This window comes from Mixophyes fleayi, chromosome 6 (assembly GCF_038048845.1).
Source record: "Mixophyes fleayi isolate aMixFle1 chromosome 6, aMixFle1.hap1, whole genome shotgun sequence".
NCBI classification, from domain to species: domain Eukaryota; kingdom Metazoa; phylum Chordata; class Amphibia; order Anura; family Limnodynastidae; genus Mixophyes; species Mixophyes fleayi.
Window position 1 is genome coordinate 50,722,348 of NC_134407.1, and position 18,880 is coordinate 50,741,227.

General features: G+C 39.2%; 1 protein-coding gene across 1 annotated transcript in view; it reads left to right on the forward strand.

Annotated features, from left to right (window-relative positions):
• Window positions 1-8,143: 8,143 nt before the first annotated feature.
• MYPN (myopalladin) overlaps window positions 8,144-18,880 on the forward strand; it is a 78,928-nt gene continuing 68,191 nt past the window's right edge. Inside the window, exon 1 of the mRNA XM_075216446.1 lies at window positions 8,144-8,330. The gene's annotated coding sequence lies outside the window, so the exon portion shown is untranslated. The remainder of the gene's footprint in view (window positions 8,331-18,880) is intronic.

An 18,880-nucleotide genomic window follows, 5' to 3' on the forward strand; every position in this document is an offset into this window, starting at 1 on the left:
GACTATAAAAGGTAAACTGGACAGATCTTACCACTATCTCTGCATTAAAAGCCTATTAAAATTCCTACCTCATCACAAATATTAAACTGTTCCCAAAGCTGTTTACTGCACACATTCAAATCCACAACTAGCTAGAAGTGCACTCTGTGCAGCGTCTGTGCCTGAGCGGAGAGTCAGGTATGGGAACGAAATTAAGCTGAATAGCATATTTTTTGCACAGTTAAATGGACATCAGATTTCATAGTTGTCCCCTTGTGGAATCATAATGAAATACAATCTTGCTACTTTATTATATGGACTGATATACAGCAGCTATAAAAAAAGAGAAAAAGTAAAATAAATCTATTAAGCTTTTTCTTACAAATAAAAAACAAAATAATAGATTGTGTATATAATAGCTTTTGCTCAGATGCACTGAAATAAATCATGATACAATCAGTTGTTTTTTTTTATCAGAGGTCACATATTTCATTGAGTGGTGAGCCACCTATAGTATATTCCTTAACATAAAGACTGAACCTAGGAACAAATATGCGCATTATCAAAACTCTGTGATCAATATATGTGAGAAATACACAATATCCAGAGCTGGATCATGGCTTTGGGGCCCTACGGTCTAAAATTAAGAGCATAATGTCATCATTCAACAGAGAGCGCGAGTTACAAGTAGGTGGCAAATATTAAAGGGGCAGTGAGACCAATTACATCATAAAATTAATATTTATTTAACATATGCAAATATAATAGTGCAAAAGTACATTTTTTTAGATTATTTATTTATATACATATATTTTTACACAGTGCCATGAAAAAGTATTCCCTAATTTCCTCTGTTATTGCACTTTTGTAACATTGGATGATTTTGATCTTTAGGCTAAATGAAATAATAAATTAAGAGAACCCGATTGAGCAAATAACACTTTTTCTTATTATCATTATTATCGTTTATATTTAGCAGATCATATTACACAGGATTGTACAGAGAATATGTAGTCATTAACACCAGTCCCTGCCCCATTTTAGCTTACATGCTGAAAGACAGCTTTAGAGTTTTCCATCCAAATCCAGAGAATCTATTTTTGATGGTGTGGAGATTGAGCAGTGACTGGCAATGATTGAAGTACTTCTACAGGAGAATGCTTCCATCCCATATTACAGGGATTAGAAAACATTTATATAGTGGTGCAGGTCCAAGTTAACCAATGCACCGGATCCTAGCATAACTCAGATTCAAGAAGGTTTGTCAAAAAGCCTTGCCCTTAGTACATTTAAGGTGCAGGTGTCGGCACTCAGTGTATTTCTGGGTAAAAGATTAATATCATATGATCCAATCAAGAAGCTCATTCAAGCAGTTAGAAAAATGCTGTTGCATTCCCAAAGGCATTAAATGCCCTTGAAATCCCAAGTTGCCCTTTTTTGGCAACTTGGGATTTCAAACTTGTTTTAGAGGAGCTAACATTAGAACCATCTGAACCCCTACAGAAAGCATCACTCAAATGGCTCACACCCAAAGTTATATTTTTGATACCCATCACATCTGCTAAAAGAGTGGGAGAACTTCAGGCTCTGAAGTACAAAGAACCATTTCTGAACATACACTCAGATAAAGTGGTGCTGCATTATGGCCTAAAGTAGTTTCCAAGTTTCATGTTAACAAAGAAATTATTCTTCTGACTTTGTATCCAGAGACAGATAATAAGGAAGAAAACATTTTGCATTCGATCTGATCAGAGCAATATCTGTGTACCTCTAGAGAACAAAGGATGAGACAGATCATCCCTTTGTACTTCCTGAATGTCTACAGCAATTCCAAAAATACTCTTGCAAGATGGACTAGAAAGGTAGTTTCACAGGCTTACAAGAGGAAAGGACATGAGGTGCCTAAAATATTTGAGAGCACATTCCAAAAGAGCAATGGCGATCTCTTGGGCTCACAGGTCACTGGCATTTGCAGAGGATCTTTGCAAAGCAGAAAGATGGTTGTCACTTCATATACTCTACAGACACTACCTACTAGGTGTCATGACTTCTAAGGACACTCAGTTTGGATGAAAAATTCTTCAAGCAGTTGATCAATAAAATCTCTTTTAGGTGTATGAATTGATCAGTGTTTTTTTTATTTCTCCCCCATATTTAATTGCTTGAGTTCACACAATCGTGTGAGCTGCCATGGAGTCTGAAAAGGAAATAAATAACCTATTTTTACCTGATAATTTTATTTCCTTTCCATGGCTTCTCCAATATTTCCCTCCCATGTTTCTGTGGATATATATTTTAGAGACAGCTTAGGAAATCATTTGAAGACAAGGAAGGACACCTTTCCGGGGGTGTCAACCTTTGTCCTGTCTCTACTCAGCTGTCTAAGGATTAACCCATTCATGTTGGCTGCCATGGAGTCCCTCAAGGAAATGAACTTATCAGGTAAACATAATTTTTTTATTTCATTTTCATTTTTTTTCTTGTCTCTTTACTGCTCTTTACAACAGTAGTCTGCTGTTGTAAAGAGCAGTAACTCTACCCATATTACTACTTTAATTTGTTAATTAGGCTTTAGTTAGTATGCACTATATCTAGAGTACCGTATTTCTAAGTTCTTATTTCAAAGTGTAGCACTACAGCCAGGGCCGGATTAAGGAAATGGAGGTCCCCGGGCTAAGGGTACTGTGAGGCCCCTCACGGGCTAAGGGTACTGTGAGGCCCCTCACGGGCTAAGGCTACTGTGAGGCCCCTCACGGGCTAAGGGTTCTGTGAGACTCCTCACAGGCTAAGGGTACTGTTAGCCCGTGAGGGTCTTAAGGGTACCGTCAGGCCACCCCAGGCTAAGGGTACTGTGCCCCCCCCCCGGCTAAGGGTACTGTGAGGCTCCCCCGGCTAAAGATACTGTGAGCCCCCTCCCCATATATATAGTACAGCATAATATAATAGCTCTGCTCCGTTCCTTCTGTACAAACCCCCCCTCCGCCCGAGCACTTGCCTCTTATTCCTTGTGGTCAAGATCCGTCCTTTCTTCACTGCAGGCTGCAGCAGGCGTTCTTTGGTCATTCCCTGTAGTGCTTCCACTGTGCGCAGTAAGCTCATTACTGAGGAGATCTCATGAGGGTGAGACTATGAATCAGTCTCACTCTTGCGAGATCTCCTCAGTAAGGAGATTACTGCGCACCATGAAAGCACTACAGTGACAGCAGCAAGCTAACAGCATAACATTTGCTGTTAGCTGCCTGTCATTCTCAATGACCTGACATCCCTGACCCGATGAATGTCGGCGGTACACAGATATACAAAAAAAATCAAGTTAAAATAGTTTCAAGGGCCCCCCCACATGCCTGAGGCCCAGCCCAGAAAGCCCCCGGATTAATCCGGCCCTGTCTACAGCTAGACATGGCTGCATTTGCGGAAGATCAAAACTTTGCAAGGTAAAGAGGAGGAGATGATTGGAGTAAATTTACAGGGGTGATCCTCGCCTAGCACACCCATTCCGACTGCACAAAGTTGAATTTTGCACCAGCTGAAAGCTGGTGTAGATCATGTTAAGTCCTATACCTTTAATGGTATTTTGGGGGTGTTTGTATTGCCTCAGCTCCATAGTCATCCTAAACCCTCACTGTATCACTCACTGTATATTATTAAACATATATACTGCATCAAGAATGTAATGTTTAATATCAGTTGCATATGAAATAATCTGCATTTAGTGTGATATTGTCATTATACACTACAGTAGTTCTGTAGCAGGGGAGGGCTGGCAAATTTTAGCCCGGGGGGCAAGACTCGACAAAGCAGCATATTAAGAACATTTTAAAGGACATAAACTGCAGGTGGCCCAGTGACCAGCCCAAGATAGCCCACAATGGGACCGGCCCCAGGGGGCAGTTGCCCCCCTGCCCCCATTGGCAATGTATGTTTGTATCTGAAAGAATAAACACATTATTTTAGTAGATTTCCATTAATTAAACTATGAATGTATCTAAACCACTTTGAGTGGCCAAACTTTATATATTAATCCTACATCCTTTTTAAAGCAAATTTATATTTTTTGACCAACCAGCAATACAACACATAAGTCCTGTAAGTGTATAGAAATGTCATGAAAGGTGTGTTTGCACAAATACTGAATTATACTTTTTTTTTTTAAATCATCCTTTCATGTTAGCCACCATAGATAACAAGATAATAATGTATGGGTCTTATAAAACACCCTTGGGGCCCGCCACTTTGGAGTCATGAACAAGTTGCAGTTCTTTTAGTCGTAGCCGCTGCTGGTACATATAAATAGTGTTCATAATTCCATATGTCATATTGATAGGTTTCATGTAAGTCTAATGTGGAGGATTTAAAAGGACCGGATCCAGTCCATAATCTTGTTTTATGTCAGATAACAGTTCACCAGTGTCAATAGTTTCCAGGAAATATGAGTTGAAGAGAATTGTCTCTTCTGGCTCAACCTGGGGTGAGTCATCAATATTTTCTCTGGATAGGAAGTCCCAATATGTAGATCCTGAAAGATGTATGTACATTGTAGGCAGGGCCGCCGAGAGGGGGGGGCGGTACTAATTACCCGGGCCCGGGCATGTCAGGGGGCCCGACCCGGGCCCTAGCGCCGACGATTTTTTTTTTTAGATTCTCTTTTTTTAAAAAAAAAAAAAAAAAAAAATTTCTTTTCTTTTTCTTGTCTTTTTTTTTTTGCGGCGGGGGGGGGCTCGGTCGTTGGTGGGGGAGCAGGGTAGTTAAGAAACATACAAACCATACTTACGTGATCTGTGCTCCATTGCTCCAGACTGACTGACTGACTGACTGTCATCATGTCACGCCCAGCATTCAGTCAGTATGGAGCAATGGAGCACAGAGGAGCAGAGAAGACCAAGAAAGAAGAGAGAAGAAAAGGTAAGTGAAGTAAGGAAAACAGAGGGGGGGGGAGCAGAGGGGTTAAAAAACGAGGGGGGGCACAGAGGGGTTAAAAAATGAGGGGGGCACAGAGGGGTTAAAAAATGAGGGGGCACAGAGGGGTTAAAAAATGAGGGACAAGCAGCATGGCACAGGGGGTTAAAGAAAAGATGGACAAGCAGCATGGCACTGGGGGTTAAAGAAAAGAGGGACAAGCAGCATGGCACAGGGGGTTAAAGAAAAGAAGGACAAGCAGTATGGCACAGGGGGTTAAAGAAAAGAGGGACAAGCAGCATGGCACGAGGGTTAAAGAAAAGAGGGACAAGCAGCATGGCACAGGGGGATGAAGAAAAGAGGGACAAAGACAGCATGGCACAGTGGGATGATGAAAGGAGGGGGCAAAGGCAGCATGGCACAGGGGGATGAAGAAAGGGGCAAAGGCAGCATGGAGGGCACAGTGTGATCATAAGGGGGCATAGCGTGGTGATGATAAAGGGGCACAGTAATGTGTGTGTGATGGCACAGGGAGCTTTTGGCAATGTAGTGTGTGTGAGGTAGATGGTGGCTAATTAATGGCTGCTATTTTGTTTGCGGGGTAATGGGAATACTATTTTAATGTTGGGGCTGGAGGAAGGCCTAATTATTAATCATGGATGCTATTGATTTAACGGTGGGGCTGGCTGTAATTTTCTAAATGTAGCCATTTTTTTTTCCAAATAGGTCCTCCAACATTCCAGGATCCAGACAAGCCGCAACTAAAGAAACCAGCAGCCACATGTGGTAAAAGTGAGAAGAACAGGTAGGACAGAGCAGCATAGTGTGTGAAATGTTGTGATTCTAGTAGGGACAATGCCAATGTTTGGTGAGCCCAGTGGGCGCAGGCCAAGACTGAACTCTTTCTGTACACACTGCATTCTTCCTATACTACACAAGGGTGCTAGATGTCCTGAAAGTCAGTAGTGCTTGGACAAATGTAACGCTCCGGGGAATTCAGGACCTAGTGATTTTGTTGTGCTAGCTACGCCCCAATGGCGCATTGCCACGCCCCCAAATGTATGACCATAGGCCTGAATTTTTTTTTGCTTACTCAACTATAAGGGGGGGCCCCATCAATTTGTTGTACCGGGGCCCTGAATTCCTTTTGGCAGCCCTGATTGTAGGATTCAATCAAACCTTAAACTGGACCATGAGAAATAAACAGAGGCTCTACCCCTTCTCAATCTGAGGTGAATGTTGCAAAATCAGCACCTATGTAGCTGAGAGTTGGACAACCAAAATATTGTTTGTAGCAAAATTGACCTCACAGACCATAAACAATAATATAATAATGGATCAGAATGAAGACAGCTGGAGAAATTAAATAACATTGAAACAAAGCAAAGAGGCATATATTACACATGTCCTTGTATAAACTAAATATTCAAAAATGCATTGAAAATAATACTTATGACCAAAAATATATAGGGGGGTATTCAATTGTTGCTTTTAAAGTGCTAAAACAAAAAAAAAACGAGTGCTCAAAAAATATTACAGTTTATACGGTAATATGCGCGTAAATACCGTTAATACGGTAGTTTACTCGCTGAATTTCAAGGGAGCTGCGAGATGAAATTCAGCGAGTAATTACCGTATTAACGCTAATATTTTTAGAGCGCTCGTTTGAGAGCGTTAACGGCAACAATTGAATACCCCCCATAGAATCCTAAAAATAAAAAAATCCTCAGATCAGGATTTTTTTTCCCAAATCCAAGAAAAAAACAGATGGGAGATGTGTGCTGCTAACGGGTACCCCTTCCATGCTGTGCATAGCAGCTGCAGATGTGCACTGCACTGAAGGGATGTTTTTAGGGCAAGAGCTAGGGGCACACAATCAAAAACATGGCTTACCCCAATGTGACATGGCCACACCCCAGGTAGCATAACCACGTCCCCTTCTACTGTGCACACCCAATTACAAAAACCTAACATTTGAGCGACTGTGTGGTTAGGAGCTCAAATGTAGTCTCACTTTAATCATGTGTATGTCTACCTGTTTGTGCATTATCATTTTAATGTAGGTGGAATTGTGCATATATAGACGCACATCATTGTATATATTGTGTTTGACATAAATGACCCCCAGTAACATGTATTATATCTAAATGAGTAAATTGTACTTTTCAAATGAAATTAGGAAGTGTAGAATAAATTAAGATCTGCAGTCTTATATAAAGTGATAATAATTTTTCCAGTTCATTTAGAAATTATATATGCACCTGGGGAGTATTCACTTGGATTTACCATGCAAATTACACAGAACACCCATCTTCTTGCAGAATTACACTCCTATGTATAGCTTACAACAATGAGAAGACAATTAAGAGAAAACCATTTTAATTAGATGTGTCCAGTATCTATATGATTTTGCAGAAATAACAGTCCTCTTTCCCAATACACATTTATTTATTCTTGGTAATTAATAAAGCTTCATATATGAAGCGTTGAAACGTAACCATCATGAACATTGAGTCCTGTTCTCTGTTTTCTACACATAAGATCACTTATCTAATTATGTACAGTCCCTTAAGCAGCTACATAATTTCTTACAGAAACAAGTACCAATGTTATTATCACATAGTCTGACTTTTAAGGCCTATTATTTCCACAGAGGAAATAGAATAGACACATCTAATGGAGACCGGAATCCCCCCAAATTGTAACTTCTTTTAATGCTATCTTTATAGACAAAGTTGACTCACAGCGCTGGGGCCTTGGGTTAGATTCCAATCAATCACTATCATGAATTATCTTGTCTACCCATGTTCCCCAGTTCAAAAACATACTTGTAGGTTAACTGAAAATTTGGACAGTATGCGCGCCTGTTTTGTTTGCATTGGTTTAGAAAATTAAATTGTAAGTTCCACTTGGGCAGGAACCTATGTTAGTGAATAAACATTCTCTTGTGCTTTATAAGTAATAAAGGATAACAATAATATAGTGCACAACCATGGCTGCACTTTAAATTACAGATTCAAATATTCACCACTGTATGACTGATCTATAGGGCATAATGGAGGTAATGAATTTGTTTACTTGTGGAGGAAATTATTTAGGAAATGAAGTAGACAGACAGTGTATTTCCCAACTAAAACAAGCTATTGCAGGAATGATGAGCACTTGCCTGAAGTTTTTCTGTCCAATGAGGTGAATTGCTTTGTAGGCACATGGTGTGGAGTGCTCAAAATAACACAGGACCTGCCACTGACAAATGCTGCTTCTTCAGTGGTGACAGGTTGACTCAGCTTCATACAATCATTTTCCTGAAATTTCAGGATAACACATCCAGGATTGTCCTCTTGGATAAGCGCCTCTCGTTTTAATCAGGATTATTTCATTTCAACTTCTTTTCCCCTTGGACAATATCCATTAAGTGGAGAGAGTCAGGACTGGACACTCACACAGATTTCTAGGTAATTATTGAAAAGAAAATACTTGTGAACCTTAACTGCAGCTTCTTGGGGAGGTTTTTGAGGAAAAATGTAATAAAACTGTATACAAGATGCTTCTGCAATGCTTGTCATGATCACTTAACTGAAATGCAAGTAGTACTGTAAGTTTACTAAGAAACACTCTTTATAAATACACTGTAATATGTTGGAGCTTTTCCCTGGCAGACTGTGCTGTGAATTAACCCTATCATCAGTGCTCCATTTGCTGCTGGTTAGTAACGCTATTTAATGTCATTATCAATTAAAATAGACCCTGGCGTCTTTTTTTATTTTAATAAAGACTTACTTTATACTGGGCTGTGTAAAATGACCCTGCTGATTATATTTAGCCCAATGTGATTTGCACTGTAGATTAGAGTACACAACAGCTGCAGTGGTCGTATAGGAAAGGGCAGAGCTCCTGGGGACTCAGTCCCCTTCCATCTCCGGCAGACCCATGATTAACAGCAGCAGATGTTTAGGCTAGGTAATGCAACCCTCATTAAAATAGCAGCACTCCTATCATCGCACAAGAGTGTGCAAGAAAGTGGTTCAAACGCACCTCCACATCATGCATAATGGGCCATTTTCATCCTGTGTGTAAAATATGTGTATATTTGTCAACACAGCTATCTATGTGTAAATGAGGTAGACATTATTAATCAAGTCCTTTAAAAGCTAGCCGCTGTGGTTCCAATCTGACCTGACTTGTAATATGAGCATTTATGAAGTACCCCCTCCCCAGAAATGTAATTTATTGACCCTTTTTTTTATAGCACCATGAATATCTTGGGCAGAAGTGCATGGAAATAATTATTTGAGAACAGCATAAAGGAAGCAAGTATAGGGCGCAAGTGGGTTATGGGTATAGAGCGTTCACACTTGTACAATTTATGCATTATTTAATATTGGCATTGCCTGCATTTGCCAAGAGAAAGTTACCGTTGATAAAATTACAGATGCATCCAGGGGCGCACGCAGGATTCCCCCCCCCCCAATAAAAAAAAAAAAAAGCGAGAGCTCAGTTTCGGCAGCACTGTACTATCCAGCAGCCGCGGCGCTGTCAAAGAAGCGTCCGCGGCGCTGCTGTATACAATACAGATTTAAGGAAACATATTGCATCAAGTGTGTTTCCCAAAGCATAGTATTGAAATGCCCTGCAATACAATTTTCTACTTTAGGAAAACAATCTTACTACACATCAGATGATTAAAAAAATTACTAATTATGCACCCAGCTTAATTAATCAATTGGCAACATGTGTGGTCAGAGATGAGGACACTGTCACTCAATTGCAGCAAAAACACATACGCAGCTGAATAACTAAGGGATTGTCAGTTACCTCCACTCAGAGAACAGATGCTAAACTGTGCAATAGCAAAAAATAATTTAAAAAATGTGCTAGTCAGGCTGCTCAGTGCAGTGTTTTGCCTCTATGAGTAGGGAGTCTGCAAAACAGCAGTGCCCCTCCTTCCAGAGGCTACCAACCTTGCATTGAAAATCACTATGACTCTTCCTGATCCCCTGGATGAGAGTCTATGATAACTATAAAGATTAGGACCACTGCAATTTTGTTACGTCCTTGTTCACAGTATAGTTATTTTGTTTTTGTAATCAAACAGACAGGATTTTAAAATAAAGTTCAATTGAATAAAACACTCCTAAATCCCTTTTTCATATTTCATAAAATAAATACATTTTCTTATTGCTTGATCCATTGTAGTCCAGGTGGGGGGAAAAATAAGTAAAATCCCTGAAAATCTCCATTAAATTATTTTATATTTAATGAAATGCTGAATGTTTTGGGGTAGTCTATTATTTAATCAAACTTTTTTAAAATCTGGCTTTTTTTGACTGTTTTGTTTTAATGGTTAGGTGTCACAGGGACCCCTCTCTATTATACTGCATGACAGACTACTGTTTATGGCCCTCTGCCTCTAGGAGTAACAGTCAGGGGCTGGCTGGGCTGGGCAGCATCTGCCCCCCTGGGATGTTCCTAGTGGGCTACTTTGGGCTGGGTCACTGGGCCACCTGCATTTTTCTTTCCATTAAAATGTTCCTAATAAGCTGCCAAATCAAGTCTTGCCCTCTGGGCTAAAATTCGCCAGCCCTCCCATGGTAACGGTCCTGCAGTGTCTTGGTTTTCATCTTAGCAGGGGGACCACATTGTAGTTGCCTACCTGTTAGAGTAAAAAAACAGGTTCAGAAACCCTGAAGACGCTTGATGATTGGGAGGGTTAGAACACAATGTCACATCTGTACTGTGGTCTGATTGGAGGGAACTGACAATCACTTGGAATTCCCCACTATTGGTCTGTGTTTGTTTTTCAGCAAGTGACTGATAGTTACCTCAGCTCAGACCACAGATGCTGCCATTTCTTTGTAATTATTTATTATCAGCAGCATCTGTCATTCAGATTAAATTATAGATCTCACTGCAACCTAATTTATTTATTCAACAGTACACCATGAGGTTAACCATGGTATTTCACGTAAAACTAATCAATGGTTTCATGGTTAACGTTAACATTCATGGAGAAAACATACTACATGGGCTACGGAATGGCAGCAGATTTACCCTGCATTAAAAGACAATTTGACAAATGCTTTATCTGTGCCTGTTGTGTGAGCAATGTGTGCAATGTTTTTAATGAAAACTAAATGGTCTAATACTGTAAGTTCACTCGACTTCAAGGTCAGTGGCAGAACTGGCTGAATGATATCCTATAGAATTTATAGAACTTTCAGTTTTTACACTGATAAACACTTAATAGCAGTGACATTTCTTTACTTAAGAATTGCTATATTTAAAAACAGTACCTCTTTTTAATTTGAATATTACTAGAAACTTAATGTGCTTTTGCCTTTGATAAAATATTGCGTAAAGATATATGGAACGTAGTTATGGTGAGGCAAATTAATGTTGATTAGTAGTCATAGGTCATTGCATATCATGTAAAGTACTGTCTAGGATGAGACATGTGTCTCATAACTATATCCTCACAGGATGAATTGTACTGAAAAAAAATGCATATGTCATACTTCCATCAACCTGTTTGAGGCTGTTGGAAACAGGGTCCCACATGTTCATTTCTTTTGGACAAGACTGCCTTTTAGATCATATATATAAGCAAACAAACTTCATTATATATATATATATATATATATATATATATAAGACATATATATGTGACTATATATATATATATATATATATATATATATATATATATATATATATTACATAGTTATTTAGTATTGAAAAAGTAACTTATTAGACCTCATAGCGTCAATGCGACAAGTATTGAAAACATCATTTTTTGGTTGTAAGCAATTTTTCGACTGCTGGAAGGATACCTCGCCACAACATGACATAACAACAACGTGACACAGCAAAAAATCTTATTTGCTAAATTAAATTTTTGGGTCTGTTTTCCAAATAATTTGCTAATATATAAAAACTGCTACACATTACAAATCGGACCAGCGCAACGCCAGGTGACCCTGCTAGTAATTTTATAAAACAAACCAATTCCCAGAAGGCCTAATATGATTTCTCTTCCTTTATATTAGTGTATGCATGTACTACATGGGTGAATCATCATCAACATCATGTTACTGGTGCAGGAATTACTTGTTTTTCTGTTAAATAAATTTCTTGTGTATGATTTAATATGTAGCCAAGATACAGCTCATATATCATCATCAGCTATTTATATAGCGTCACTAATTCTACAGCGCTGTACATCACTACCTGCCATTAGAGCTTACAGTCTAAATTACCTAACATACAAACAGACCGAGAGAGACTAAGGTCAATTTGATAGTAGCCAATTAACCTACTAGTATGTTTTTTTGGAGTGTGGGAGGAAACCGGAGCACCCAGAGGAAACACACGCAAACACGGGGAGAACGTATAAACTCCACACAAACAAGGCCATGCTCGGGAATCGAACTTATGACCCCAGTGTGAGGCAGATGTGCTAACCACTAAGCCATCGTGTTGCCCAATATACAGCAACACTGTAGTTTGTTCCCAGTTGCATATTGTTCATAAAAAGTATCATATAAAATTCTTACAGTGAAAAAGACTTCAAATCTCACTGCCTGTAAAGAGGAGAAAGTTCTTCTTCTACACAGTGCATGTAATTTTTACATATAATAGAATCTCTGATGAAAATGTATAAGGGCACAGAACTCAGTGATCTTCAATATCCGTAAAATTTACAGTATCTCTAAAATGATTGATGTCAGTGGACATAGTTCATTTCTATATAGAATATTCATATAATCGTCGTCTTCTGACATCAAAATATATTGATTATACTCAAAAGATGTCACATGATTTATCCAGGAGCAAATTTGTACCCTTTAACTGTATTTATTATTCTGTACGTTACCCCTAAAAAGAGGGCCACAGAACGCAACAAGACGAACAATCATTATTTGAGCAAAATATAAGCCAAAAGTATGTAGAATCTATGAGCCGATTACATGCGTTTAGAAGTCAGAACTGTTATAATTTCTTCAATGTTCATTCACCCTAAGACCATACCAACTTTGAGACAAGGTAAGTGCATATTCAGAGAGGCAACAGATACAGCATTATGTCACCGATTTATAGGCTTTTAGTTCATACCTCTTATAAGTAAGTGATTCCAATGGTGATGAACAAAGACAGTTTGAGTTTTACTTGTTCTATATTAGATTTACTTTAGAAATGTAGGCCCCACGTGCATGGCAGTTTTTGTTGTAGCTTATTTAATTGAAAACTATCAATATACCAATTTTAAATATGTTGTATAAAATCAAATATAATTGAACTTTGATTCATTCCACTGGAAACATCATGTATATTTTTCACTATATTTGTTTTTCGTTCAGATGCCTCTCTTCTCTAGTGCTTACTTGTCAACTCTCCTGGAATGTCCGGGAGACTCACAAATTCCGGGTAAGCCTCTCGGGAGAGCCGTCAATTCTCCAGCATCTGCCCACTTCCTGCTCAAGTTGTTGAGCCTTCATGATGTGAGTGTCTGGGAATCGCATAATTTTGGCCTGCTCCCCCATGGTAAAATGACACGTTTACGTCTTTATGCCACGGGGGTGGGGCCAAAATGACGCGTTTCTCCAAACACCCCCCCTCGAGACTCCTGGTTGCCAACCTGGAAACTATACTCTAGTGACTAAACTACTTAATTGAAAATAGCAAATATATTGACACCTTCATGTCATAAAACAGACAAATACTGAGGGTAAGAACATCAAAGCAAATACATATAATAAATCACATATTTTCTTATAATGAAAGATGTCACAGTCGTAGTTAATTTTGCACAACATATGAAAACAACATTTTGGTAACATGCTTCGTTTAAAGCTGCACTATCATCTACTGAAAAAATCCTGATGTGTTCTTTCCCTTAGCTGGAGTGCTATGTGCTGCTTCATACAGGCAGTCATTCTTTTCAGGGCTCTGTCGTTCTCCACACAGCTATGAGAGCTGAGGTGGGTGTGAAGTGGAGAACCAAACACAAGCTGCCATCAAGAGATTGTGAATTGCGATTGGTCTCCTGCTCACACACACACACACACAACCCCCTCTGCCGCATTTTTCAGGTGGCGTATTTTTCCTGGTACTTCAGCTAGGATGATGAGCACGTTGGTAAATTTTACAGTAGGTGGCAGTGGAGTGTTAAATGCAAAACTACACAAATTATGTCTGTGCTTTCTTAGGCTAAGAAATTGTTGTGGTGATGTCACAGGACTGGCCTTAAACAATACAAAATAGTTCAGAGTTTGTGAGTGTTGTGTGACCGAATCCGAATGCCTGTTACCAAATTGCCAAATGTGGATCCTATTGCTGACTCTAGACTCTTAAACTGTCATAGATCCAGTGATGGCGGACATGTGGTGGAATACCTTGGCAACCACAGTAGTTATGCCACTGAGGTGGTAGCCACACTGAGTAACGATAGGTTTCCATCTCGCATCATTCACCCAATCTTAAGAACACTGGAGGATATACTTGGGAGCAATTGACAGGGTGTATCCTTACAGAGATTATTTAATCATTCATATCATTTCCTGACCCAGTGGCACTTACAAACTATATTCACTACCACATGGACACAAACACAAGGGTTAGTGTCTACCAGTAAGTCTTTGGAGTGTGGGAGGAAGCCCACACGAGAACGGGGAGAACATGCAAATACTACACATAATAATAATCTGTAGTAAAGCAACAAAATAACGCTACAGCATCTGGCCACAGGTTTCTCTAAAATATGGTAGTATTCTCTAACTAAAGTTCCAAACATAAATATGTTTTTCCACAATAGTTCAGGTGAGGTCTTGGTGATATGTTCTGTTCTCTTAATTGGCCTGCTGCAAGCTACTTATCACAATCAGCTGATTAGTGATAATTTAGCTATTTGTTGTTTTACATCACACTGAAAGGTTGCAAGCCATTTACACAGATACGTTTGTCTACTGAAACTTTTCTATAACTTTTCAGATCTCTGTTTTTGTGAAGTACATATAACCAAACAATGATTATCTAGAATAAAGCATAGAAGGAACATGAAAAATTTTACTTCTGCAACTTGGGGCTTAGTGCGGTATTTGTCAAGACATAGTTCTGGTGGAAGAGCTGACTGCAAGAACTTACTGGTATCTATGGCCCAGTCAGTATGGCCAAGTTAGTAGGTAAAGGGGGCAAAACTTTTTTTTGGTATATAAGTGAAATAAGAAAAACAAAAGGAGGAATAATAAGACTAAAGACAGAGATTGAGAGTCTTGTTGAGGGAGACAAGGTAATAGCAGATCATCTTAATAAATGTTGCTCAGTGTTCACTACAGAAAGAGCGGGGAAGGGACCACAGTTAAGTTGCAAGTATACTCATAAAAATGAGGTAGATACAAGTACATTTACAGAGGAGAAGGTCCTAACAGAGCTCTCAAAACTGAAAGTGGATAAATCAATGGGGCCAGATGGGATACATCCAAGGCTACTAAAAGAACTTAAAAGGGGTGTTGGTAACACCATTAGCAGAATTATTCCATCAGTCACTAGCTACAGGAGCAATTCCAGAGGACTGGAAGAGAGAGAATGTAGTCCCACTACACAAAACTGGAAGCAAGGAAGGGGCATGGAAATACTGACCAGTGAGCCTTACATCAGTAGTAGGGAAATTTATGAAAACACTCTTAAAAGAAAGAGTTATAGAATATCTCAAATCCAGTAACTTACAGGATCACAAACAGCATGGATTTACTGGGAGGAGATCATGTCAAACAAATCTTTTGGACTTTTTTGACAGGGTGACTAAAGTAATAAATCACGGAGGGGCTGTAGATATAGCTTATCTAGATTTTAGTAAGGCTTTTGACACTGTTCCACATAGCAGACTGTTAAATAAACTTGAAAGCTTGGGATTTGATTCAAAGATGGTGGAAAGAATAAGATCTTGGTTGCTGGATAGAAAACAGAGAGTTTTAGTAAATGGAGTACATTCACAGGAGGGAAAGGTTACCAGTGGAGTACCCCAAGAATCTGTACTTGGACCAGTGCTTTTTAATACAGTTAAGTCCATAAATATTGGGACATCTACACAATTCTCATATTTTGGGCTCTATACACCACCACAATGGATTTGAAATAAAACAAACAAGATGTGATTTAACTGCAGACTTTCAGCTTTAATTTGAGGGTATTTACATCCAAATCAGGTGAACAGTGTAGGAATTACAACGGTTTCTATATGTGCCTCCCACTTTTTAAGGGACCAAAAGTAATGGGACAAACTAAACAATCCTACATCAAACTTTCACTTTTCAATACTTTGTTGCAAATCCTTTGCAGTCAATTACAGCCTGAAATCTGGAACGCATAGACATCACCAGATGCTGGGTTTCATCCCTGGTGATGCTCTGCCAGGCCTCTACTGCAAATGTCTTCAGTTCCTGCTTGTTCTTGGGGCATTTTTCCTTCAGTTTTGTCCTTATCAAATGAAATGCATACAATCGGATTCAGGTCAGGTGATTGACTTGGCCATTGCATAACATTCCACTTGTTAGCCTTAAAAAACTCTTTGGTTGCTTTTGCAGTATGCTTCGGGTCATTGTCCATCTGCACTGTGAAGCGCCGTCCAATGAGTTCTGAAGCATTTGACTGAATATGAGCAGATAATATTGCCCGAAACACTACAGAATTCATCCTGCTGCTTTTGTCAGCAGTCACATCATCAATAAATACAATGGAACCAGTTCCATTGGCAGCCATACATGCCCACGCCATGACACTACCAACACCATGCTTCACTGATGAGGTGGTATGTTTTGGATCATGAGCAGTTCCTTTCCTTCTCCATACTCTTCTCTTCCCATCACTCTAGTACAAGTTGATCTTTGTCTCATCTGTCCATAGGATGTTGTTCCAGAACTGTAATGGCTTTTTTAGATGTTTGCCAAACTCTAATCTGGTCTTCCTGTTTTTTTGGCTCACAAATGGTTTACATCTTTTGGTGAACCCTTTATATTCACTCTGGTGAAGTCTTCTCTTGATTGTTGACTTTGACAAATATACATCTACCTCCTGGAGAGTGTTCTTGATTTGGCCAACTGTTGTGAAGGAGTTTTTCTTCACCAGGAAAAAATTCTTCTGTCATCCACCACAGTTGTTTTCCGTGGTCTTCCCCGGTCTTTTGGTGTTGCTGAGCTCTCCGGTGCGTTCTTTCTTTTTAAGAATGTTCCAAATAGTTGATTTGGCCACACCTAATGTTTTTGCTATCTCTCTGATGGGTTTGTTTTGATTTTTCAGACTAATGATGGCTTGCTTCACTGATAGTGACAGCTCTTTGGATCTCATATTGAGAGTCGACAGCAACATATTCCAAATGCAAATGTCACACCTAGAATCAACTCCAGACCTTTTACCTGCTTAATTGATAATGAAATAACGAGGGAATAGCCAACACATGTCCATGAAATAGCTTTTGAGTCGACTGTCCCATTACTTTTGGTCCCTTAAAAAGTGGGAGGCACATATAGAAACCGTTGTAATTCCTACACTGTTCACCTGATTTGGATGTAAATACATTCAAATTAAAGCTGAAAGTCTGCAGTTAAAGCACATCTTGTTTGTTTCATTTTAAATCCATTGTGGTGGTGTATAGAGCCCAAAATGTGAGAATTGTGTCGATGTCCCAATATTTATGGACTTGACTGTATTTTTATTGGAGACATTGCAAATGGTATTGAAGGGTATGCCTTTTTTGCAGATGACACAAAGATATGCAACAGGGTAGACACACCGGGAGGGGTAAAACAAATGATTGATGATCTAGGTAGACTAGAGGAATGGTCAAGAGAGTGGCAACTACAGTTTAATGCCCAAAAATCCAAAATCATGCACTTGGGTCTCAAAAACCCAAAGGTTAAATATTGTATTAATGGCATTATAATAGAAAATACTGAGGAGAAAAGGGATCTAGGAGTCACTATTTCAGGTGACTTACAGCAAGGTAAGCAATGCAACAAAGCAATGAGGAAGGCAAGTCAGATGCTTGGTTGCATAGGGAGAGGAATCAGTAGCAGAAAGAAAGAAGTAATAATGCTATGTATAGGTCATTGGTACGGTCTCAACTAGAATACTGTGTTCAGTTCTGGAGGCCATATCTCCAGAAGGATATAAATACATTATAAACTGTACAAAAAAGGGCAACTAAAATGGTGCATGGCCTGCAGCACAAAACTTACCCGGAAAGACTGAAATAACTTAATATGTATAGTTTGGAGCAGAGAAGGGAAAGGGGGACATGATAGAAACTTATATCAAGGGTTTGAACAAGGTACATATGGGAAACATTCTTCAAAGGAAGAGAAGTACTAGAACAGGAGGACATGCACTGAAACTGCAGGGAAGTAGGTTCAGAGGTAATTTGAGGAAAAACTACTTCACAGAAAGGGTAGTGGATAAGTGGAATAGCCTCCCATCAGATGTGGTAGAGGCTAATACAGTAGAGCAGTTTAAACATGCTTCAGATAGACATAAGAATATCCTTATATAAGAATAAGGGATCAAATAAGGTTTAAGGTTACCATAGGTTAATAAAACAATGGGCAGACTAGATGGGTCAATTGGTTCCTATCTGCCGTCAAATTCTATGTTTCTATGTTTTTATCTATATCATGTATATTTAGATTTCCAGAATGGGCCACAACTAACACCATCAGCATTGTACCCTGGTACTTCTGTTCATGCTTCTTGCCAAATTGGTTATTAACAGTCTGACCAGGTAGGGGGGCCCAGTACCATCTTCTGGGGTACATGGTGTTTACAGCAGCAGAGATATTTCACACAAGTCCAAAGGTGTTGAGCAACTGCCTTCAGCCAGTTTTATTCAATAAGAAAACAAAATAAACTCCAAAATAAACACCTTGCCGTCCAGGTCTAGCTAAACACTGATCACTCCTGACTTATAAATTGAAAGAAAAGCAAAAATAAGTTTTATCACAGTAACTTAAAGACAGAT